General features: G+C 48.5%; 5 non-coding genes across 5 annotated transcripts; 1 reads left to right on the top strand and 4 right to left on the bottom strand.

Annotated features, from left to right (window-relative positions):
- Positions 1-8836: 8836 nt before the first annotated feature.
- Positions 8837-9050, top strand: LOC149521614 (small nucleolar RNA U3). Its single transcript, XR_016347869.1, has one exon. It is a non-coding gene; the product is annotated as a small nucleolar RNA U3 (small nucleolar RNA).
- Positions 9051-16147: 7097 nt separating this feature from the next.
- On the bottom strand, positions 16148-16219 carry TRNAE-CUC (transfer RNA glutamic acid (anticodon CUC)). Its single transcript has one exon. It is a non-coding gene; the product is annotated as a tRNA-Glu (tRNA).
- Positions 16220-18327: 2108 nt separating this feature from the next.
- TRNAS-AGA (transfer RNA serine (anticodon AGA)) lies at positions 18328-18409 on the bottom strand. Its single transcript has one exon. It is a non-coding gene; the product is annotated as a tRNA-Ser (tRNA).
- A 922-nt stretch (positions 18410-19331) lies between these two features.
- On the bottom strand, positions 19332-19403 carry TRNAC-GCA (transfer RNA cysteine (anticodon GCA)). The gene has a single exon. It is a non-coding gene; the product is annotated as a tRNA-Cys (tRNA).
- Positions 19404-25170: 5767 nt separating this feature from the next.
- TRNAT-CGU (transfer RNA threonine (anticodon CGU)) lies at positions 25171-25252 on the bottom strand. The gene has a single exon. It is a non-coding gene; the product is annotated as a tRNA-Thr (tRNA).
- Between the last annotated feature and the right edge of the window lie 612 nt (positions 25253-25864).

The following is a 25864-nucleotide window of genomic DNA, read 5'->3' as shown; positions in this document are numbered from 1 at the left end:
TCTTTGCAAAATCCAAGTTCTCACATGTCCAAACCAGCCTCCCAACCAATCCCAGAGGGTCCAGTCTTCCCCTTGCCTTAGGCTTTCCACAGTTCTTTCAATCTCTGAGGCATCTTCCTCTACTTCTTTGCTGGTGTCAGAAATATACCCACAGCATTCTCTTCTTACTAAGGCACAAACCCCGCCCTTACTAGCTAGGACATAGTCTAGGGCCATCGGTTTGGGCTTTTTTTTCTCACCCTGGCTCCTGAACCATTACATGTCCAGCAGTACTTTCTAATTGGGGTCAAGGCTAGGCGGATATACCCTGGGTTAGTAAACCCTTTATCCTGCCAAGTATTATTTGGCTTAGTTTACTAAACAGTCTGCCATTCATTTGAGTGTTGTTTAGTGGGACTGGAATCACTGGGATGCCTCCTTCTGAATGTACCGGACTGTGAGCACATATCTAGCAACCTGTGGAATTAAATTCTTGGGAAACTTGGTTCATTAAAAGCATAAACACATTTGAACCATATAGGTTATAACAGCTAGTTTTAAAAACAAGATTAAGCATAAGCTCAACATGAATTGTTTGTCCAGCCTCATGCTGGCTGTTCTTCAGGACTTCGTAGTTTGCTTCACCTATCGCTGGCAAGTTCTTCTGGGCCGCAGCTGGTACCTTGGCCTCGGTCTCTCAGGATCGTCTGCTTCTGGGCCTGGATTGCCGGTACCAAGCCTGCACTGATCTTTGTCTACTTCTGGACCTGGGTTTCTGGTACCAGGTCTGTGGTGATTCCCATCTGCTTCTGGACCTGGGTCTCTAGTACCAGGTCTGTGGTGCTCCTTGTTGGGGACAACCTCTGTAGGGGCTGGGTTCCAGGGCAGTCTTCCGCTGGTGAATCTTCACACAAACCCAGTCTCCTGGTTGTAGTTTAAGGCACGGCTCAGTCGGGGCCTCCTGGAAGGCATCCTTAACCTGTGAATGATAAGACTGTACACACCTCATAAGTTCCTGACAATACTTGACTATGCTTCCTTTAACAAGTGTGGCATCAGCCAGGTTAATTTCTGGGCTGCTTAACAGTCTCATAGGTCGGCCACATGCAATTTCATGTGGACAGAGTCCAGTTTTCTGATTAGGAGTGGCTCTCATGCTCATTAGGGCAATTGGGAGTGCTACTATCTATGTTAAGCCAGAGTTCTCACATATTTTAGCAAGTTTGTTCTTTAAAATCCTGTTTCATCTTTCTACTGCTTCTGCGCTTTCCAGGTGTCGTGCACAGTGCAGTGCTTGTCTGACAGAGTAGTACTTTTCCAGTTTTTTTGAACAATTTGCCCAGTAAAGTGGGTACCTTTATCACTGGAGATCACAAGGTGTATTCCCTATGATGGGATGTAATGATTTAGAAGTTTCTTAGCTACTGTGATGTCATCATGTTTCCTGCAGGGATAAGCTTCTACCCATCCCAAAAACAAGCAAACAATAACCAACACATATTCAAAGGATTATCATTTAGGCAATTGAATAAAGTCCATTTGTAAATTCAGAAATGGTCCTAAAGGCGGAGGTCTGGTTGCCGGAACTGTCTTTACAGGTTTACCCATGTTGTGGGCTTGGCAGACAGGGCAAGCCAGACAGTAATCTTTGGCTGCTTGGGAGAATTTGGGAGCAAACCAATTTTGTTTTAAGGATTGCTACCCCCTTTGCCAACGTGCGACAATCCAGGGAGCACGGGGGCAAGGTGAGGTTGCAAGACCACTGGGGCAACAATGTGGCCATCAGAGCTGCACTAGAAGTGGTCTGGGTGCAAGGTGCACCTTGCCAGTTTCCACTCCTGCTTTTCCGATTCTGGGGCTTGGTCTTGCAGGAGGGCCAGTTCTGGCAGAGATGGCAAAGGAGCTAGCGATGGTAGGAGAGAAGGGAAAAACAGCAGGTAGAGGAGCAGATTTCACTAAATTCTAGACAGTACAAACTGCATAGCCTGCTACTAAAACTCTACTAAAATTATAAAAGCAAAAAAACCATCTGTGTAAAGCACGCAGTTAAGATTATTCAAGGGACTTAAATTATTCTTTCATTAAAACAACAATATTGTACACACAACAATGTTAAAAATACATATATCCAAATTAAGACACACACAAGACAAATCTGGACAGAACACAGAACACAAAACACAAACTTATTATGTCATGACACAGAACCATGTTTTTTTTTTCCTCGGTTAATTTTCATATGATATTAGCGCTTCTTGATCATCTGAAAGACAAAGAAAACATTTCTACCCACATTGGGGTGGTGCATTATATTTTAGAACACTTTTTCTTTACAGATTTTTGCTACTTTTTGATCAGCCTGCTGTTACCCAATGGTATGCTTTTATTTTGAACACTAGCTTCAGAGGGTTTGAGTAAATTACTTCATTGTTTAATTATTAAGTTAAATGTGGCATGCTTCAGTTTCCCTCTTGTACTGCAGACTAGGCTTTTTTTACTGCTACAGAAACTCTCTTAGAACAAGGTGCTTGCTAGTTACTATTCCAGCAAGCAAAAAGGTTTTCCTTTCCTGAAAAGAATCACATGCAATGTTACAGACTTACTTATGGGGGACAGTGCTCCCCCCTTCTAGAACAGACAGGCAGTTTGCAGACACACACAACCTTGGATCTGAAAGCAAGCCAAAAGTGCTATCAGCTCAGCCTTGAACAGAAACACTGTGAAGTTTCTGGGCTTGGATTTTTTTAAACAATATTTAGGTTCCTTGGAAGACACATTTAACCCTTAGGGTGCAGGTATTACAAATTTACAATGTATAGATTCTATTCTTTTATGCGGTTAACCAATTAAGTTTCAGTAGAATTCCTTACTTTCCCTTTAATAGATTTAACAAAGTGTCTGTAGCCAAATGTTTAACTTGACTGTTTCATTGCTAAGATGATTAAAAGAGGCTGCAAGAAACAAGGAGTCATTTCTTAAAGCAGGTTTGTTTGTTTTTTTCCCCTCCCCCTTAGGATTTGGAGGAACACTTTCCTTAAACTGTTAAACTTATTTTAAACTTTGTGTTTTGCTTTGGATCGGGCAAGTTTGTTACAGGAGCCCGTGTTTTCAAAGGGAAGAGCTAATTCCTTTCAGTTATTTTTCATGTTTCCTCTCTACCTGTGTATGCGTTATAAAGAGGGATAGAGGGGTGATGTTGTGCCAGATTTTCCCCCCAAGCTTGGTTGATATGGGTATGTCAACTGAGAATTTTATTTTCTTTTTTTTTCCACTTCTTATGCATTATTTTGGCACAGAGGTGCTGCAGCAACTTTTAAGTTACCTATCTTACTGCAGGGCGGATTTTTGCTTTTCTGAGCTTCACTTTTATCCCTCAGGGCTTTAATTTTTCTTCTTCTCAAATTTGTTAAATGCTTACAGGTCCTTGGACCATTATGCATGTACAAGTAGTATACAGGGGTGCCTTTTGGCAGTGTGTGTGGGGGTGCTTAGACTAACCCCCACCTAAACTAACTTTACACACTCCAAAGAAAGGGTCTGCCTGGTCTAGAGTGTCAGACCTTAGCAGCTCATGAAATAAGGGGAGTCGTCACTCCCTCACATATCCGCTGAGTCTCGAGGTTCAACTGACCCCCCCCCCTCTCCTTGCGTTCAGAGCTCCCTTGTGGGAGAGCCCTGGTGCAGCTGGGATCAGCTCAAGTCTCAGACCTATGCAGCGGCATTCATTCTTCACTCATTACATTCATACTCATTTTCCACACACAATTTTTTTTCTCCTTTTTCACATTTTTCCTAGTTTCCACATTTAGATGCATCTTTATTTATTGTCCAGTTCCCATGGGTTTCTATTAAGTGACGCTGCCCTAAGACATCCGGCACTTAATATTAGACTTCATTAGGATCCTATACCAGAAGGCTCTTATCATAAAAGCACTGGAATTCCTGTAGACTGACCTACCCCCATTTTCTGCGCGCGCTTAATTCTGTAAGGCACCGAACTAAAAGTCCGCCTGCTTACACCTTCTGCAAGTCACCGAATCAGAATCCGCCTGCTCGCTCTGCGAGTCACCGAATCAGAATTCGCCTGCTCGCTCTGCGAGTCACCGAATCAGAATTCGCCTGCTCGCTCTGCGAGTCACCGAATCAGAATTCGCCTGCTCGCTCTGCGAGTCACCGAATCAGAATCCGCCTGCTTGCTCTGCGAGTCACCGAATCAGAATCCGCCTGCTTGCTCTGCGAGTCACCGAATCAGAATTCGCCTGCTCGCTCTGCGAGTCACCGAATCAGAATCCGCCTGCTCGCTCTGTGAGTCACCGAATCAGAATCCGCCTGCTCGCTCTGCGAGTCACCGAATCAGGAATTCACCTGCTCGCTCTGCGAGTCACCGAATCAGAATCCGCCTGCTCGCTCTGCGAGTCACCGAATCAGGAATTCACCTGCTCGCACTGGTCCCCCCCCCCTTTTGTTGTGAGGCACTGGACTCAAGGGCCACCTGGCTCGCAGGGGTTTCCGGCACCTGCCCCAGCCCGGCAGAACACCACGTCCTGGCGCCTGGAGACAGCCTGGCGGAATGGGGCACTATGGCCTGGGGTTAGCCTCAGAGGTCAGTACTACGCCCACAAATAACAGAGAGAGACGACAAAGCTTCTCCACAGTTCCGTGTGCTGAGAGAGAGTAATGGCACCACACCAGCTTTTAGCGTCCGAACACAGAGGGTCCAGCGCATGGCTGCCTCACTAGAGACACCGGTGTGCCCTTTTGGAACTGTGACACATAAGACAGGCCTAATAGACAAAGACAGACACAGACAGACAAAAATGTTAGCCGCTCCACAAAATTGAATTCCGTAGCTCTCCTTACCCCAACGGCCGGCCGTCACTCCAAATCCCAAGTCCTCAACCAGGAGATTTCATAACAGGTATCCCCTTTACCTTCTCTTGAGCGCTCTGAGAGGTTTGGAAGTGGAGTGCCGGTCCGTCCATACGGGCAAGTGGCGCATTAGGAATCTCGGTAAAACCTCCAAATTGTCGAAGCAAAAACACGCTCCTCTGTGTTTAGGCAGCTAACAAACAGCTTTATTAATTAATAAAGCACAGCATGAGCCAAACGTGGTTACAGCAGAGCCGGGCCCAGTAAGGCTGCTAATACAATTAATTCTAGTATCTTTATACCCTTAGCCAAACAGTTTGACGTTAGGGCATCCAATTACAGAAATCCTTAATTAAATTTGGAAAAACAAAGCCTTATCAACAAGATGGCGGACAGGTACGAGGGAGTACATCTCCTGTCCCAACCAGCCCAATTAACACATACCAATAGCCCATCCTGTAGGCCTCTTCTCACGGGGTGACAGAAAGTTCACTCTGGTCTACGTGCTTGAGAGAAAAGCTGAAATGGTTTCTGATATACAAGATGGCTTCTAGCTAAATATGAAAATGGTTTCCACAGCTTCTACAATGTATATGCAGATATGTAAATATGTTACTGGTCTGGCAAAAGTTTGTGAATGGGTTTGTCTGTCCATGGTAGATAAACACAAAGGCTGTAAACACTGGCCTGATCCATGGGGGCTGGCCAAATGCAAGGCAGGGAAAACACTGGGTGAAGGGGGTTGTGTATTTTCCCCACCAGGCCTTTGTCCCTCGGAATCCCAGGGGACGTTGGGTTTTGTCTCGTTTGGTTTCCCTTTTCCCTGCTTCCCTCCTCGCTGGGGGGGAGGGGGCGACTTTCTCACCCTCACAGCAGGAAACGCTGGCACAGAGATGGGATGGGCAGATGTGCTGAGAGCGAGTCCCTGGGCTGTTTGGGAAGGCGTTGGACTTAAGTTCCAATGGATGTTTGTCTGCGTGGGTTCAAACCCCACTCCTGGTAGCTCCCTGCTTTGAAGAGACACGGATCTGGACGGTGCTTTACCCTGCTATGAGGGCAGGGGACTGGAATTCATCTCTGAAGGTCCCTGCCAGTTCTAGTGCGCTGTGATTAGAGTCTCAGTTCTGATTGGCTGAGCAGCGGCCAGTCAGAGGGAGGAGACTCAGGACTTTGTTGTTCTCCTTAAGTCCCAGCAAATGAGCCAGAACCAATCGACTGCTCGGGGAATTGTTCTGCTTCTCGCCAGTGCTTGTCGCTGAGCAGCTCCTGAATCTTTCTCTCTGTCCTGCTGTGTCCTGGTGCTTCTAACCCACTGGCTGAGCTGTCTCTATGTGGGGCTGTAGCACCTTTGAGACACTTTATTCTGGTCAGCCAGGGTGTGAAACTCCAGACTGAGAGGGAGTTTCAGCATCTGGGTCCTGTGCCCAGCGCTGCCCCAGACTGGCTGTGTGAGGTCAGACAAGGCCCTTTGCCTTTGTCCCTCCCTTTGTCACTTGGGGGTAACCATCCTCTTCTGCCTGCCCCATGGTGGGGGGAGCTGTGAGGAACCGTGTGAGGGTGTCATTGGCAGCAGTGAGTACTGAGAGGTGTCCTGTCACCTGGGCTCTGTGTAGGTTGCCAGATGGTTTCTACAAAAATACCAGAGACACTTGACATGACACCACAATCAACATTATTGTTATTATTTAGAAACTAACGGACATTTCTGTTTTCTCAGTTTGTTTCCTGAACAGAAAGTTCAAATGCTGGACTGTCTGGTTCAAAACCGGACACCTGGCAACCCAGCTCCATGTCAGCAAGGAAACGCAATTGAACACCTCCCCCCATATGCTGGCCCAGCCTTCTGCCTGCTGGTGGGGCTGCCTCCCGCCCCTGTGCTGCTGGAGCAACTGCCAGTCTGCCCGCACCCAGGCCTGGCAGCCATGTCGTCTGGGGGCAAGAGCAGGGAGAATGGCGCCTTCCTAGCCCAGCCAGCCCCCCATCCCATCGCTGAGGGAACTTTCCCCCAATGCCAGCCCCATGCTCAAGGGCTTTGTAAAAGGGCCAGGCCAAAGTAGCTCCCCCCTTGCTCCTACTGAGCCTCTGCCAGAGCTGCCCCCCCTCAGGCTCTGCCCTGTCACCAGACAGACCCTGCTCTGCTCCAGCCCCCTCCCTCTGTCTGAGTCACTCCCGGAGCTGGTGGGACTAGACAGCTGCTGTCGTATGGGATGTGGCATTTCTTGGGAAACCATCTCTCAGTTCCCTTGATGAGAAGCAAGCCAGGGCTTCCCAATCAAACCTCAAAAGGTCACACATCTATACCCCAGGTGGGACTTGAACCCACAACCCCTGGTTCCGGAGGCCAGTGCCTTGTCCATTAGGCCAGACAAAAAACCACAAAGAAGAGAAGGGACAAAAATTCTCTGTCCCAAAGGCACACCCCTCACATTGGCTGGGCAGACACGTCCCTCCTCTCTACCCCAGCAGACATGTCTGCAGACCCTGGCAGGGAGGCGGCTGGGCAGGTCGCTGCAGAGCTGAGCCCGGGCTGGCAGCAGTGCAGGCTGGTCGGCCACAGCCCTGGGAGAGCAGCTGGGGGGCTCGGCTGGGGGGCGACGGGCCCGTGTGCTCTGCTGCTCACTGACGAGCTGGCTGCCCAACTGCCCACACAGACGCTTCTTCAATCCCCACCCCCCTCAGCCGCCCTCCCCCAGCCTCTTCCAGCACAGCCTGCCCCCCCCCCCCCCACAGGGCTTCCACAGGGGCCTCTGTCCCAGGGGGAATGGGGAGCCCCTACCCCCGGCACCCACCCACCCTGCTGCTGCTCCCCCCAGAGCAGAGGATTCACCCGACACAAGTAAGTGCCTCTGTCCCCCCTGACCCCGGCTGCTGGGTTCCCTCCTGTTTAGCTGCCTGGCCCCAGGTAAGGTCACATGAGACTGCTCATATCACCCCCTCAGCACGGAGCCCTGGGCAGCCGCCCTGCTCGCTCAGGTCTCAGGCTGGCAGGGCCTGCAGGGATACTGGGTTTGAATGACAAGGTGCTGGGGCAGCTATTAAAAGGCTTCTTCCTTGGCAGGGGCATTGTGCTTGTGGATTGGTTATTTCTTGGATGACTGGTGCTTGCACATGCAGCTGGGCTTTAGCAAATCAGAACGATGCGAGTCGTGAGTAACCCAGCGCCTCTGGAAATGGGAGTGGAGTAAAAAGTACAATATTGTCTAAAAAAAATAAAATAACTTGAATAAAAATCAAAGTGCGACAAAAATAAATTACTTGAGTAAAGTACAAATACCCAAAAAAGGTCTTGAGTAGTGTGATCAAGTATTTCTACTTTATTACTTTCCACCTCTGCCCAGCAGGCAGGGGTTCTTGGCCCCTTGCTGGTCTGAGGACTGGCCGTTTCTTACCACTGACTTAGAGGAGCCCCAGGAACTGCAGTTTCAGGAAGAAACAGCAGGGCTGTGTCTACACTGGCACCCTTTTCCAGAAAAGGGATGCAGATTAGCCAAGTCAGAATTGCAAATGCAGCGGGGATTTAAATTTTCCTGATTTTAAGAGGAATAAGGGATCTTCTGGAAAAAGCTTTATTTTCCGAAAGATCCCATCTAGACTGGCATCTTTTTCCGGCAAAGCCCCGAGCCGGAAAAAAGCAGCAGCCATGTTCATTCAAATACAGCGGGGAAAATTTAAATCCCCACTGCATTTGTAATTCTGACTTGGCTCATCTGCATCCCTTTTCCGGAAAAGGGTGCCAGTGTAGACGTAGCCCAGGAGATTTTGATTGGCTGCCAGGTGCTCCACATGCTAATCAGGAGGCATGTTTCTGTAAACAGGGACATGGAGCATATTCTAATATACAGATTTCTAAACCTAGTGGAGTGTGTTTGAATGGGATTTGCTGAGATTATTTCTGTTCTTTAGTTTTCTAAGTGTTGTGTGAAAACATTCCCCATGAAGAGAAAGTGAATGCACACAAGTGTGGGTGTGTAGGGAAGCCAGTGCTAATAAGACTGTACTTTCAGGAATCATTTCTATAGTTGGTAACTAGAGAAATGCAGCTGAAAATAGCTGGTTTCGCTATCCATGAGGATGAGTGACAGTGTTCTTTTCTGAGCATGAAGCAAGCAGACAGTGATGCTTTAATGTAATTGCTGTCTACTGTTGATGATTGTTCTTTCTTTTCTGTTAGGAAGCGGGAAAAAGAGCATAGGCTGAGTGGTTAGCTACTGTCAAAAAGTTCAAAATTAGTTTTGCAGTAGAGAGGAATGGGGATTTCACTTTATTGTTTTGTCTTGGTTTTTGTTTAATTCCTGGATTTACTTGTAGGCTACATCTACACTGCTATAACTCTGTGCAAATACTTTTAACACAAGAATTTTTGCATTAAAGCATTTGTAAAGGAGAGCACCGACACTGGCATGTGCTTTTGCGCAAAAGCATTCGTGCCAATGTAGATGCTCTCTTGTTTAAGAAAGCTCCGATGGTTCGATGGCCATTTTAGCCATTGGGCTTTGTTGCGCAAGAAATTAACGTTGCTGTCTACACTGGCCCTCTTGCGCAAGAATACTTGACAAGAGGGCTTATCCGTGAGTGGGCGCGTCAGAGTATTTGCGCAAGAACCACTGATATTGTACGTTACAAACTCAGTGTTCTTGCGCAAATACTCAAGGCCAGTGTAGACGGGCGGCAAGATTTTGCGCAAAATCTTGCCAATGTAGACATAGCCGAACTGCTCTGGTCCTGATCCTGAAGTTTTCATGCTTTTCTCTCACCTGCTGCTGGGTCTTTTTCCATTTGCTTCTCACACTGGATTTAGCCAGCCCCTTGGATCTGCCTCATGGCTTGTCTCCCATCTGTTCCCTAGTGGCCCTGTGGGAGGCAGAGACTAGCCGCAGCCCAGTGTTAATTATCCCTTGGATTAGAACCTTTCTCCCGTAACGTGTAGCTAAGATATTTGTTAGTAACTGGCAGGCACCGCGGGGGCTCACCCCCGAACAGAGACACACGACCTCAATATTGGTGCACAAGACAAAACTCACCTGCTCCTGGAACAGGAACACTGACGAGCAGCGAGGCCCCTCCCTGGCAGCACCGAGCAGTGAGAGCTGAGTGAAGGGGGAGGCAGGACCAGGGGGAGAAGGCTCCATGACTGTGTCAGAGGGAGGCTCTGCCCTGGCCAGTGGGGAATCGTTGCCTCTCCAAGGGGCCCAGGCCTGGTGGGTCATTTCCCCAGGTTACTGAGTGAGGGCTGGAGCCAGTTCTGGGTTGTCTCCTTCAACAACTAAAGTGAACCGCTGGGCTAGTGCTGTGTGTGCCACAAAGCTTCTTCCAGGTGTTAGGCCCTAGAAAAAATAGGCCTAGTGCAGTTATGCTAAAGCAAATGTAACAAAGGTTTCTGGGTAGTCCCTGGACAGAACTGGAGATAGGTTCAAGCAGGGACGCACCCTACACGCTTGCTCAAGTTGGCAAAATGAGATAAGCAAGAAGCTGCATTTTTGTACCTGCTGTGATGAGGAACAGTTTGTTTTGAGAACTGATAAGAAGACTCCCTGTTTCTGCTCTCCCCGTTTGTTCCAAACTCCCTGTTTATGTTCTCCTTTGGCCATAACAAACTTTCTCCTTATTGCCCAGTACCTGTCTTTTGGGCTGATAAGAAATTGCTGATGCATTATGAATTGCTTAAGGCCATGATGTATAGTTGGCCAGGTATGCATGGGTATTAGAGGTTTCTAACTGATAAAGGGGGGTTGGCTGCTTGGGCGAATAGTCTATGACACGACGGAACTGTCTATATAAGCCTACCTGTAAATGAAATCGGGGCTGGTTCTCTTTGGAGACAGGCCGCTCTCTATTTTAAGTGCGCACTATTCAATAAAGAGCTTGTGATTGGATCTTGCTGGTGTTGCCTGTCTCTTTGCGGTCAGACAACGAACGGAGGCCGTCTGGGTTAAAGTCCCCGACAAATTTGGCACCTCAGATGGGACCCGTCTGGCTCTCCGGTGCAGAGGATCGGACTCCGAAGCAATGCAGCGCACATCCTCCTGTTTTGAGGAGCCTTGCCAGGTGGCCTGATCCCTGCTCCGGTGATAAGGCGTGTCCTGTGAACCAGCTGAGGCCCGCAAAAATCCAGCAATGTCACCTACCCGTTGTGTAGGATTCAGGTCCTCGGGGTTAAAGTCCCTGGAGTGTTCGGGGTTCAAGTCCCTGGAGAGGTAAGCGAGCGCTTGGTATTGAGAAATTGGGTTAAGGATCCTTTGGCTGGTAAAGATGGGACAGGGCGGCAGTAAGTGCCCGGGGGACGCCCCGTTGACCCTGATCCTAAGGGATTGGAAAGACATTTCTGGAATGGCCGGTCAAGCAAAATCTAAAATGAAGGATTTGTGTCAAACACAATGGCCTTCACTCACTGCCCATTTGTCCCCGGATAATGATTGGCCGGACTGCGGAACTTTCTCCGTAGAGAAGATGGATGCTTTAAGAGATGTATTGGCCAGTCTTAGACTGGGACAAATGGAATATTTATTTGTACAGTACTATTATAAGCCAAAAGAGAGGGAGATGGCCCTGCAGGCCATTTGTATGAAGGAGTCTGTTAAACTTCCCCCACCCTATGCCCCGGAGGTGGTAGAAAGAACATTCCGTACCATTTTCTCTATCCATCTGCCAACCTGGGCTGATGTGAACCAATTGTTAGATACCCTCCTCATGGAAGATGAGCATCAAAAGGTTAAAGAAAAGGCTGTAGCATATCACCAGAATCAAGCTTGGGGAGGTATGCCCACCGCTGAGCCTAACTGAGATCCCAATTCAGATGGAATGCAAGGGAAAGGGTTACCTGAAGTGGTTAGCATTGCGACATGGGTGTACAATGAGAAAGAGAGAGAGAGAGAAAGAAGGAATTAAGCGATTGTTGTTATATATGAAAGGAAACCTGCTTTAAAAATGACTCCTTGTTTCTTGCAGCCTCTTTTAATTATCTAGGCAAAGAAACAATAAAGTTTAAACATTTGGCTACAGACACTTTGTTAAATTTATTAAAGAGAAATAAGGAATTCTACTGAAACTTAATTGGTTACCTGCATAAACGAATAAAATCTATACATTGTAAATTTGTAAAACCTGCACCCTAAGGGTTAGATGTGTCTTCCAAGAAAAGTAATTATTGTTTTAAAGAAATCCAAGCCCAGAAACTTCACTGTTTTTCTGTTCAAAGCTGAGTTGATAGCACTTTTGGCTTGCTTTCAGATCCAAGGTTGTGTGTGTCTGCAAACTGCCTGTCTGTTCTGGAAAGGGGGAGCATGTCCCCCATAAGTAAGCCTGTAACATTGTATATAATTCTTTTCAGGAAAAGAAAACCTTTTTGCTTGCTGAAATATTAACTAGCAAGGGTCTTGTTCTAAGAAAAAGTTTGTGTGGCAGTAAATTATTTGAAGCTTCACACAGTAAAGAAAAAAAAAAGCCTGGTCTGCAGTACAAGAAGGAAACTAAGGCATGTCATCTTTAACTTAATAATTGAACAATGAAGTAATTTACTCAAACCCTCTGAAGCTAGTGTGCAAAACAAAAGCATACCATTAGGTAACAGCAGGCTAATCAAAAATTAGCAAAGAACATTGGTAAAGAAAAAGTATTCTAAAATATAATGCACAACCCCAATGTGGGTAGAAATGTTTTCTTTGTCTTTCAGATTATCAAAAAGCACTAATATTAGCTGAAAAGTAACTGAAGAAAAAAAAAACCACGGTTCTGTGTCATGACATAATAAGTTTGTGTTCTGTGTTCTATCCAAATTTGTCTTGTGTGTCCTAATTGTGATATATGTATTTCAAACATTGTTGTGTGTACAATATTGTTGTTTTAATGAAAGAATAATTTAAATCCCTTAAATAATTTTAACTTTGTGCTTTACACAGATGGTTTTTGCTTTTCTAATTCTAGTGAAGTTTTAGTATCAGGCTATGCAGTTTGTACTGTCTGGAATGTAGAGGAATCTGCTCCTCTACCTGCTGTTTTTTCCCTTCTCTCCTATGATCCCCAGCTCCTTTGCCATCTCTGCCAGAACTGGCCCTCCTGCAACACCAAGCCCCAGAATCGAGAAAGCAGGAGTGGAGACTGGCAGGGTGCACCTTGCGCCTAGACCACTTCTAGTGCAGCTCTGATGGCCACATTGTTGCCCCAGTGGTCTTGCTACCTCACCTTGCCTCCGTGCTCCATGGATTGTTGCATGTTGGCAAAGGTAAAACAAAATTGGTTTGCTCCCAAATTCTCCCAAGCAACCAAAGATTATTGTCTGGCTTGCCCTGTCTGCCAAGCCCACAACATGGGTAAACCTGTAAAGACAGTTCCGGCAACCAGACCTCCGCCTTTGAGACCATGTCTGAATTTACAAATGGACTTTATTCAATTGCCTAAATGTCAATCTTTTGAATATGTGCTGGTTATTGTTTGCTTGTTTTTAAGATGGGTAAAAGCTTATTCCCTACAGGAAAGCTGATGCCATCACAGTAGCAAAGAAACTTCTAAATCATTACATCCCATTATAAGGAATACATTTTGTGATTTCCAGTGATAAAGGTACCCACTTTACTGGACAAATTGTTTAACAAAAACTGGCAAAGTACTACTCTATCAGACAAGCACCGCACTGCGCATGACACCTGGAGAGCTCAGGAGCAGGAAAGAAATGAAACGGGATTTTAAAGAACAACCTTGCAAAAATATGTAAAAACTCTGGCTTAACGTGGGTAGAAGCACTCCCGATTGCCCTAATGAGCATGAGTGTGACTCCTAATCGGAAATACTGGACTCAGTCCACATGAAATTGCATGTGGCCGACCTATGAAATTGTTAAGCAGCCAAAAAAAATTGACCTGGCTGATGCCACACTTATTAAAGAAAGCATAGTCAAGTATTGTCAGGAACTTATGAGGTGTGTACAGTCTTATCATTCTCAGGTTAAGGACGCCTTCCAGCAGGCCCTGACTGTGCCGTGCCATAAACTACAACCAGAAGATTAGGTTTGCGTGAAGGTTCACCAGTGGAAGACTGCCCTGGAACCCAGGTGAAAGGGTCCCTACCAAGTCCTTCTGACCACCCATACTGCTGTAAAGTGTGAGGAATTGCCCACCTGGATTCATGCCTCCCACTGCAAACCGGTTCCAGTGCCTACACAGGTTGGCCCCAACAATGAGCACCGCAGACCTGGTACCAGAAACCCAGGTCCAGAAGTAGACGGGGATCAGCGCAGGCCTGGTACCAGCAATCCAGGCCCAGAAGCAGACGACGTCGGACTTCAAGGGAGCCACGCACGTTCACCCCACCGCGAACCGGGTGAACCAGAAGCAGACGACATCTGTGCCCAGGGCAAATAGACTGCTACCCCTTTGGGCGACCTGAAGCTTCGACTTTGACTGAGGAAACCTTAGACTGGTGGTGTCCTTTCCCGGAAGGAAGGCCTCGTTTTCTGGCCTGGGTTCTTATGTTTTTACTATTATTATTTGTTATCTTTCTCTTTTGGTGGTATGGGATGTAAAGGCTGTAAAAACTAACAGCTCTAACACCTTTATTCATCTTGCACATGAGCTGAAAGCTTGAATGCCAGAATTACATAATACGTCATGTTGGGTGTGTTCCCTAGTCCCAGTGGATAGTCAAAGAAGTCTGCTTATGGTTCCCATTCCCCTTTGTGCAATGAACATGACATGGGCCCCATCTTAAAAGGATTCCTCAGGAAATCTAAACATTACTTAGGAAAAGACTGAGATTAAAAATAGAGGATTCCTGAATGTATAGGAAAACCCAGACATTAGTGCCTATTAAAAAGGTCATCTACTGATTCTGGTATGCTTGTCGGAATCAGTCAGTGCACTTGACATTTCCCATGTTGGGTCTGCTTATACTCTAACTGAAGATAAATACCAAATTATCAATGGACTTTCTGATCCCTAGGTAGATGAAAGTAAATATATCGTCCTGCGTACCTTCCTTCACACACACCCATTATAACTGTTCCTCTCTAAATTGTACTCAGCACTCTCCTGGACCTAGCAACAAGTCTCTCTGTTTATGCTCTTATCTGAATGGTCCAACCCTACCCATTGGACCGGTAGGATGGAGTCTGTGGAACCAACCCTTATTTAGAGTGTACTAAGTGTGCGATAACAAAGCATATTTGACCCTTCCTCCTTCATGGAGTGGATCCTTCTACTTGGCCTGGTTGGAGCCACCTGTTGTTTACCACCCTCATCTCCCCACTGGAAAGATTAGGAATATGAGGGACGCTGAGACAGATGCTAAAGAATCTCGCCCTCTTACTTGGCGGGCTGTGAATGATTGGCGCTGTCATTGTTATTTGTGGTTTGGTAGTTCTCTATGTCCTAATTCGTTGTGGATGCTGGATAGGCACTAAGGTGTCTTCCACCAAGTAGTAAGTTGTTACAATGTGTCCCAAGAGTCCCTTCACGGTACTCTAGGGACAAAGGGGGGACTGTTGGGCCCTAGAAAAAATAGGCCTAGTGCAGTTATGCTAAAGCAAATGTAACAAAGGTTTCTGGGTAGTCCCTGGACAGAACTGGAGATAGGTTCAAGCAGGGACGCACCCTACACGCTTGCTCAAGTTGGCAAAATGAGATAAGCAAGAAGCTGCATTTTTGTACCTGCTGTGATGAGGAACAGTTTGTTTTGAGACCTGATAAGAAGACTCCCTGTTTCTGCTCTCCCCGTTTGTTCCAAACTCCCTGTTTATGTTCTCCTTTGGCCATAACAAACTTTCTCCTTATTGCCCAGTACCTGTCTTTTGGGCTGATAAGAAATTGCTGATGCATTATGAATTGCTTAAGGCCATGATGTATAGTTGGCCAGGTATGCATGGGTATTAGAGGTTTCTAACTGATAAAGGGGGGTTGGCTGCTTGGGCGAATAGTCTATGACGCAACAGAACTGTCTATATAAGCCTACCTGTAAATGACATCGGGGCTGGTTCACTTTGGAGACAGGCCGCTCTCTATTGTAGTGCGCACTATTCAATAAAGAGCTTGTGATTGGATCTTGCTGGTGTTGCCCGTCTCTTTGCGGTCAGACAATGAACACAGGCCGTCTGGGTTAAAGTCCCTGACACAGGGCTGCCCACATGGCAGAGGGGAGGGGAAGTTTGAGTCACCCAGCTCTGCTCCTTCTGAAAATGGCTGGTGCTGTCTTAGCAGCGCCAGAGAGGTGGGAAGGAGCCTGATGTCACCTCTTAGGTCACAGCTGCTGTCACATGTAACACTGAGGTGAGAAAAAACAACAAGGCAGTTATCACATTACACTGCAGGTTGGTTTCCCTGACTGGGAATCGAACCCAGGCCACAGCAGTGAGAGTGCTGGAGCCTAACCACTAGACCATCAGGGACACATGAAATGTTGCTTTTTGCTCACCTACACTAGCCTTTCGCAGGCCATTTTCTGTCCACTTCAGGATGGGGGGGCAGGTCCATTCTCCCTTGCCCAGAGGCGACAAGATCAGAAACCAAACAGAACATCAGAACAGCCAGACTGGGCCATGCCAGTTGTCCAGCTAGCCCAGGATCCTGTCTCACGACAGCAGCCAATTTCATTGCCCAGTGGGAATCCTCAGAACAGACACTTGTTAAGTGATCCCTCCCGTCGCCCATTCCCAGCTTCTGGAATACACCAGCTTGGGACACCTGCCCTGTCCATCCTGGTTAAATGCCATTGTTTGACCTTTCCTCCATTAAATATTCCAGTTCTGTTTTGGACCTTCTTGTAGATTTCACCTTCACAACATCCTCTGGCAAGGAGTTCCACTGGGCGCAAAAATGTTTCCTTTTAGTTTATTTTTAACTTGGTTTCTGGGCTCCCTGAGGCCCTTTCACACACAAGGGCTTTCTCTGCAGCGCGCTGGGGGGAGAAACCCCTGAGCCAGTGACACGGACTGACCTGGGTGCAGACCAACAAGGGGGGTTTCAGTGAAGCTACATGTAAATGGATCCATCTAGTAACCCCTGCCAGCCACACGCACAAGGGAGGGGACTTTAGCCAAGGAAACAAGGACTCTGAGGGAGGGTTGGAAGCGAAGGGGGTTAATCAGATGGACCTGAGTTTCCAATGCTGGGCTGTGGCTAAGGTGGATGCGGGGATGTCACAGGGCACTAGCACTGCAAGGGGACCAGAGAGGGCCCTGCTGCACCGAGAGACATGGCAAAGCCTGGGATTGAACCAGGGACCTTTAAATATTTCATCTTAGGCTCCCCACACTGAGCTACTCATAAACCCCTTGCAATTGCTAATGAAGTGGGGATTTAAATCTCCCCTGCTTCATTAGCATAAAAATGGCTGCCGCTTTTTTTCGGCACAGAGCTTTGCCAGAAAAAAGCGCGAGTCTAGAAAAAGCCTTTTCCGAAGGATCCCTTATCCAGCTTAAAATTGTTTGTTGCACTGAAGATCTACTGGTCCTTGGTTCAATCCCAAGCTTTGTTAGTCCCTGCGGCTGAGTCCTTGTTTGGAGAGCCTGGCTGTGCCCCCTGCAAGGTCCTTGCCTGCCCTGCTGCTCCACCTAGCAGCCATGGAGGCCTGCCTCAGCCAGAGGAGGGAAAAGAAGCTCCCCTTAGAGCTGGAGTCCAACCAGCCAATCGGGGACACATGGGCTATGTCTCCCCTGCCCCCCTTCTTGTGCAAAAAAAAAATTGCAAATGAGGCAAAGCGTGGACTATTGCTGGGTTGTGCACACACAGGAGCTGTGTAGTCGGCTCCTTTTTGCTTAAAATCCTCTTGCGCAAAAATGGAGCCTCATTAACTATGGAAATGAAGCACAGCAATAGTGCACGCTTTGCCTTATCTGCATATTTTTTTGCACAAGCAGGGGCAGTGTAGACATAGCCTTGCTGAGCAACTGCTCCAGGCCTCTGCTCTGTAAGCTGAGGTACGGAAAGGCCTTTTGGGGCTGCTGCTTTGTCCCCGTGTCTTTGTCCACAAGGGCAGGAACAGAATCCTGGAATCACCTTCTGCCCAGACTCACCCCCTTGGGAACAGCTGGTTGCAGAAGGTGAGGACAGAGGGTCGGTGCCGCCTGCCAGTAGCTCCTGGGGTGGGTGGTAGGACGAGGATGCTGTAGCAGAGCGTTGTGTGTTGATATCACAAGACATCACAATGCCCCGATGCACACGGCCAGACACCCCCTCCTGGAGCAGCAGCAGGCTGGGAGGTCAGTGCATCCTGTGTTGGTATCACATGTGACATCGCAATGCCCTGACACACATGGCCAGACACCCCCTCCTGGAGCAGCCACTTTGGCTTCTTCCACGTGCTGCTACACAGCACCAAATTTTGGAAAAATCTGTTTTCTGGACACGTCCCTTCTGCCTCAAAGAAAGAGTCTCCACTGCGTAGTCTCTGAAAGGAACAGAAGGGGATTGACCAGCGATGGGGAGGGTGTGGAGAGTGTCTCAGAGGTTGAGTAGCTTGTTGCCCTAGGAAGGGGTGTGGCCAAAACACAGGTCTCGCTGTGAGCAGGATTTGAACCTGCACAGGGAAACCCTATTGGATTTCTAGTCCAACGCCTTAACCACTCGGCCACCACAGCTGTGAGCCATGCTGTGCCCCACAGCCCAGGAAACTGGTACTAATCCCAGTGCCCAGGCCTGACGTCACCTGCCCCACAGAATTCACACAGCAAACCTGGCTCCCAGAACACAGGGGAAGTTTGGGGGCTCGTTGCTGGGCTGTGGGGTGAAGCATCAAACCAGCCCCCTCCTGCGGGGCCAGTGAGTGATGCAGAATCTGGGCCTCCTGCATCTGGGCAACAGCAAACAAAAGGTCCGGGGGGGGGGGGCACCTAGTCTCTCCCGTCGGTGGGGGGGGGCCTGTTAGTCTGTAGCTGTGACAGGTGAAAAACCAGCAAATGGTCCTAGAATGAGAGAATCCTGCCTTGTGTCCGTGTTTGCTGTCCCAGGGAGCAGCCCCATGGCTAAGCTGGCCCAGGCACCTGCCAGGTCCGGGGGAGGTGAGGGAGGCAGCCCCCAGTGGTGCCTGGCCAATGTGTCTGCTCTTCCCACCATCCCTCCTTATGTAGCTGGAGCTTCCTGCAGTTGAGCTTGGCCATGTCCTCACAGCAGGACCAAAGGGGGCAAAGAGCAGACTTCTGGCCACTGGTCAGGTGCTCTCTGGTCTTACTTGGACTCACTAAATCGAACTCCAGAAGGTTGACCACAGCCTGTCCTCCCCAGCTGGGTGTGGTTCTTGTTCTTCTGCACAGCCCAGCCCACGGAGAGCAATGACCTGCCAATGGGTATTCAGATCACACCATTGTTGAATGGATGGAAACAGAAACCAGACACAGCTGATTTGAGGATCTTCTAGCTGAGGGATCAGTTTGCCTGGTTTATGTGCATTGGTGCCAGAAAAATTTAACAGTTTGTATTCATTTAAAGAGTCCACATACAATGGAAATCCAGGATGCAATAAAACTGGAGAGGTAAATGTTTCTATTAAAGGAAGATTTTCCAAGGGGGCATTTGGGTTTGAACCAAGGACCACTTGATCTGCAGTCAAACACTTAGCCACTGAGCTACACCCCCATGCAAAGCACATACCTACAGCTGGTGTCGGGCACTGGGCAGGGAACAAGAGGCTTTTGTGTGACACATCTCAGGTGGGACAGACCCCCCCCCCACACACTGACCCCAGATTGTGATGGACCCTAACAAGGAATTTGTCCTGAACGCAGCAGAGCTGGGACAAGACAGAGGTTCTGTCTACACAGAAAAGTTATTTTGGAATAATGGCCATTTAGAATAACAATGCCAAAGTCTGTGCAGCAATTCCGTTAATGTGAAATAATCTGAAGTAACAGACGGGTTATTCCAACTTCTGCAAACCTCACTCTACGAGGAATAACGCCTGTTCCCAATTAGCTATTTCAGAATAATGCGTGTGGAGATGCGCCACTTCCGCTATTTCAAAATGGCCCCTCCCTAGGCCCATTCTAAGTTATTTCTCCCAGGGCTCTAAATCAGTAGCTCGTCTGCATTAGGGGAGCCTGACTCGGACTCATTCTGAGGTTTCCCTGCAGTGTAGACGTGCTGTTTTGAAATAAGCTATTTTGGAATCACTATTCAAGAACAGCTTATTCCAAAATCAATGTGCCGTGTAGACGGAGCCAAAGAGTCCTGAGAGATGAAGCTGTTGGTGGGAAGCCAGGAGAGCAGAGGCCAGTCTGAGACCTGAGTGTCCCAGGTCCTCACCCAAAGCTGTATACGTAGGTCCCATGGTGTAAATGGCAGCACTCAGGACTCTGAATCTGAGTTCAAGTCTCAGTGGGACCTGCTGGGGCTGGGCTGGTTGCTGTGAGCTTGTTGTGCTCTGTGGGTTTCACATTCCTTGTCCTGAGGTTTCCCAGGGGCAGTTTTACTCCTGTGCTGGGTGTCTGAGGCCCAATGGAGCTTGGTCCCCAGACTGATCAGACTTGTGCTCAGGTGCCTGATGCTCTCCCAGCTGTAGGGCAGGGACCTACCTGCTCAGCCCATGTGGGAGGCAGCCAGACAGTGTGAGCTGAACAGAGGGTTTGGGTAGGAAGGGGGGTTGTATATTTGGGGAAGGGTCCTGGTGTATTCTAGAAGCTAGGAATGGGCAAAAGGAGGGGTCACTTCACAGTTGTCTGTCCTGAGGATTCCCATTGGGCAATGAAATGAAATCGGCTGCTGTCGTGAGACAGGATCCTGGGCTAGTTGGGCAACTGGCATGGCCCAGTCTGGCTGTTCTGATGTTCTGTTTGGTTTCTGTTCTTGTCCCCTCTGGGCAATGGAAAATGGAGCCTCGTCCTGAAGGGGACAGAAAGTGGCCTGTGAAAGGCTAGTGTAGGTAAGGAAAGAGCCTTGAAAAAGCAGGTGACCAGTGGTTGCCAGCAGCGCTGTGGGCTGTGCACATGGTCCAGGCCTCCTGGACATATGGAGCCTCCCCCTGCAGGAAGCCTTGGGCCAGCCACTGCAGCAGCAGGAATTTGGGCATCAGGTCACCCCACTGGGGACAATGGAGGGAAGAGAAGAGTTTCCCCTGCCATTAGGGAAAGCAGGCCAGGCCAAGGCCCTTTTAGCCAGTGGTGCTGGGCAGGCTGGAGCCTCCTCCTACTAGCTCTCTAGCCTCAGTCCTGGAAAGGTCTCAGCCTTTTGCCAGTTTCTGCTCCCCTGTCTATAGCAGGCAGCTAAAGTGTGTGTTTGGAGGCAGGAAGGGAAAGTAGCCAACACAGCAAACAACTGTGTGGCCAACATGGGGCTTGAACCTATGACCTTGGTGTTATTAGCACCACACTCTAACCAACTGAGCTAGCCGGCCTTCAGTAGCTGATTCCACAAATGGTCCTTTGAGAAAGGCACCTCCGGCAGCTGTAGGAATGTCTCTGCATCTGCCAATGGCTCTTCTCTGGTGGGGCCACTAACAACTCACTGTGATGTGGGCTCATTAGTCCAGATGCTTTGAGGTTTGGTCAAGGTGGCTGGTGGCCGGCATGGCGCACTGAGAGCCAGGGCAAAGAGGCAGCCGGAATCTCTTGCTGCCAGCACCTTGCCTCCCAGCTTCTTCCCTGTTGGCAGAAGCCCCTTTCGGCCACTGGGAAGAGAGGCAGGAATGGGGCCAAGTAACGAGTCAGGCTGAGGGGGCAAGCAAAGCTCATCTTGTCTTGCAGGGCCACTGGCAACAGCTTCTCTCTTGTGCGCTGCTGCTGAGGAGAAAAACACCCTGAGAGGGACCAGAAAGACCAATTTAAAAGATTGTTTAGAGGGGGGGCACCAGTTAGCGCCAGGCGGGCAAGAGTCAGAGGCTGGCAGCTCCTGGGGACCACAAAAGAGACCACAAGGGTAAGCAGCAAGCTCCAGGCAGGTTAAGTTTTAGGGCCCAGCCCATCTCAGCCAGGCAGAGCATAGCATCAGACTGAGCTCCAGGGGCATCAGACACCCAGCAGGAGGCACAGAACTCTCTCTCTGGGGAGCCTGCAGATAAGGAGCCCAAAGCTCATAAAGTTGGAGGGTTTTGCAGCAACCAGCCCAGCTGCAACAAGTCCCACTGAGATTTGAACTCAAATCACATGATTCAGAGTTCTGAGTGCTGCCTCTTGCACCATGGCTACATCTAGACTGGCATGTTTTTCCGGAAATGCTTTTAATGGAAAAGGTTTCCGTTAAACGCATTTTCAGAAAAGTGCGTCTAGATTGGCAGGACGCTTTTCTGGAAAAGCACTTTTTGCGGAAAAGCGTCTGTGGCCAATCTAGACGCGCTTTTCCGCAAAAAAGCCCTGATCATCATTTTCATGATTGGGGCTTTTTTGCGGAAAACAAATCTCTGCTGTCTACACTGGCCCTTTTGCGCAAAAGTCTTTCGGAAAAAGACTTTTGCCCGAACAGGAGCAGCATAGTATTTCTGCAAGAAGCACTGATTTCTTACAGTAGGAAGTCAGTGCTTTTGCAGAAATTCAAGGGGCCAGTGTAGACAGCTGACACAGTTTTTCCGGAAAAACTGGCCAGTCTACACACAGCCCATGGGACCTACGTGAGCCAGCAGTGATTCAATTAGGCTGAACAGGAGTTCTGGCTCATGGCCACTGGGACCAGCTTTGCTTGTTTCCTTCCACCCAGAGACCCCTTTTTCTCCAGGCCTGCAAGGAGCCTCCCTTGGATGCCCAGAGACAGGCACAGGACTCTGCCTCCCCATAACCAGCCCCACCCCACCCAACCAGCTTTGGCAGAACAAGCAGGGGCGGGGCTGGGCTAGCTAGACTGCTTCCTTCTTACACATTTCAAAATACCTATTCCTAAATGGGACTGTGTGGCCTAAAATATCAGGCATCTGACTTAGAGTCAGGAGACTGAGAGTTTGAGTCCCTTTGCAGTTGTGTTGACTGTGCTTGTGGGTCCTGGAATCTTATGCTTAGAATGGTTCTCTGTAACAATGTGTGTCCATTTGAAGGCCTCTAGCTATTTAGCAGATCTAAACTAAAGCCTTCTGCAGCCAGACTGTAGAGCAGCAGCAATTAACTGTAGAGCCTGGGCTCACATTCCATCTAAATGGCATTTCAATAGAGTCACACTAGGCTGTAACCAGGGGGTCTGATCCTATTGACCACCACTGTCACCAAGTAAGAAACAGATCTCAGGGTGGGTAGAGAGAACTTAGGGTGTGTCTAGACTACAGGGTTTTGTCGACAAAACTAAACCTGCGTCTACACTACCGCTGAGTTCTGTCGACATAACGTCGACAGAACTCAGCAGTTTTGTCGACGCTGGTAAACCTCGTTTTACAAGGAATAACACCTTTTGTCGACAGAGTTCTGTCGACAGAAGGCATTATTGCATCTAAACTGTCCACTGTTTTTGCATCTAAGTGTCCACACTGTTATGTCGACAAAGCACCTTGCTTTGTCGACAGAACTGAATGTAGTCTAGACGCTCTTTGTCGACAGAAGCTTTGTCGACAGTATCTGTCGACAAAACTTCTGTCGACAAAACCCTGTAGTCTAGATGTACCCTTAGTTAACAGTATTTGTCTGGAAAAAACCTGCTTAGCAATAGTTGTGTTTGTGCAATTGGCATTCTATGATTATTGTCCTAACTTTCCTATTGTTTGTCTGTGTGATCGCTGTCTGGTTTGTAACTGTTTCTGTCGGCTGTATCATTAATTTTGCTGGGGGAAAATCAACAAAGGCAGTGGAGTATGATTGGTTAGGTAAATCATAATAGTATGTTATCTTTGGTTAGTAACATTAAACTAAAAGAATTGGTTAAGCAGGACTAAATTATCACTATCTAAACAGGGGTCCAAGAAGGAAACCAGGAAGAAGAAGGAAAAGGGGAAACGAGAAGAGGAAGAAGGAGGGAAAGGGAAAGGAAGGAAGAAGACCAAGAAGGAGGAAGGAGACCTGAGAGCAGAACTCACCTCCAAGGCAGCCTCAGACCAGAGCGCCCAGGACCCCTCCGTATGACCGTTGAAATGGTTTGCTGTGTGAATTCTGTCAGGTGACGTCAGGCCTGGGCACTGGGATTATTTACCATTTTCCCTGAGCTGCTAGGATTCAGAGCTGTGATGGTCGAGTAGTTAAGGTGTTAGACTAGAAATCCAATAGGGTTTCCCTGTGCAGGTTCAAATCCTGCTCACAGTGAGGCCTGTGTTTTGGTCACACCCCTTCCTAGGACAACAAGGTACCCAAACTCTGAGACTCCTGAGAAGAACGTGCCTGTCCCATCAGAAGGAACACCTGTGCTATGTCTACACTTGCAGCTTCTTGCATGAGTAATATGCAAATGAAGCTAAGTTTGGAATATTACTGAGCCTCATTTGCATAGCTAATGAGCCACCATTTTTTTCAGAAGAGGCTCTTGCGCCAGAAGGAGCGTCTACACTGCCCCTTCTTGCGCAAGAAAAACCCTCTTGCGCAACGCCGTTACACTTATTACTTTTCACTAAACACCATTATCAGACTGACTGGTGCACATTCCTACCTTCCATTGTGCACACAACATACCTGGGGCTCTAATTACTGGCCACCTGCCTTTCACACAGATCATTGATCCTTGTGACTTTCAGGTACATTCACATGGCAGCTGTATGAACATAATGTGCTTCTATTGCATGATCAGCACCAGAGTCTCCGGTTGTGTCTACACTGTGAGTTTTCTCAGCAAAAGATGTGCTAATGAGCAGGGCTTGCCAAGCAGCGGGGAGCTCTGCTCGCCAGCCACGCGGTTTCGCATGGTTCTGTGCTCTGCGCACACGCAGATCGTTCTGCACATGTGCAGATCACTCTGCTTCAGCTCTTCTGGGATGTAATTACTTACATCCATGGGCGAGTAGATTACATTATTTACAGAGCCCTGGTAATGAGGGTCTCATTTACATGAGTCATGATCTCATTTGCATATTTTCTGACAAACTGGTTTTGCACTGGGGTTGTCGTGCAAAAACAAGCAGCATGGAAGTTTTCTGTTTGTGCAAAACCCCCTTTTTCTGCAAGATCAGGACACCTCTTTTTTGGGAGCATAAGAATCTTGTGGAAAAAGGGAAATTTGTGCAAAAAAAATGTTCACACTGCTTGTTTTTGCACAACAATCCCATTGGCAGAAAATATGCAAATGAGATTGTGACTCATGCAATTGAGTCCCTCATTAACATATTTTTTACAGAGAAAACTTCTAGTGTAGCTGTAGTCTCTATGAGCCTCACTAAATCAAACCCTTAGGGCACCTCCTGCTCTTTGCTACTATCCTACTCCCACTGTGAGGGCACCACCAAGCTCAACTGAAGGTAAAAACAACTCCAGATACATGTCGAAGAATGGTGGGAAGAAAAGACCCATTGACCTGGCAACAACGCACCACTGGGAGTTGAACCCAGGATCCCCTGCTTACGAGGCAGGTGCTTTAGCCAACTAAGCCATGGTGCCCTCCTTGAAAGCAGCCCTCAAACTGTTCTACTTTATGGTCCCAGACACCCCCTTCCCATTCCAAAGTGCATCCGCTCACCGTTCCCCTCCAGCTCTTGCCATGACTCAAGGCCTGCGCAGCCCAAGACATTTGATTTTCTGTCGATTGTAGCACCAGGCCCCAAAGGGACAGACCCAAGGCAGCCGCCTGGTCCTAAGGCCGGGCCTGCAGCCAGGGGGAGGGAGAAGAATCTCTCCTTTCAGCTGGAGTTGAATCAGCCACCTAAGGGCACTTGCCCAGCACCCGCTACAGGCCTCTGCTCTGCCAGCTGAGCTATGGAAGGTGCCTGGGGCAGGCTGCTTTGCCCAGGTGGCTCTTGGACGAGTGTCAGGGCAAGAGCCCCCCCGAAGGGGCCGGCCTCCCAGGGGAGGGGCAGAGGAACCCAGCAGCACAGGGGTGTCACAGGCGCTTCACCCGCAGAACGACCCTTGAGTGATCCCGGCAGAAACGCCGCGTCTCGCTCCCTGCAGCTCCCCTTGCTGCCCTGGCAGGCGCTGCCCCTTCTCCCACCGGCCTGGGCCTGGCCTCCCTGCCCCGCCCAGCACCACAGAGAGCCCCTTGGCGTGAGCCTG

This window comes from Pelodiscus sinensis, chromosome 25 (genome assembly GCF_052426305.1).
Source record: "Pelodiscus sinensis isolate ZL-2025 chromosome 25, ASM5242630v1, whole genome shotgun sequence".
Classification (NCBI taxonomy): Eukaryota; Metazoa; Chordata; order Testudines; family Trionychidae; genus Pelodiscus; species Pelodiscus sinensis.
Note: the sequence above shows the minus strand (reverse complement) of the source record. Positions and strands in the feature narration are given on the sequence as shown.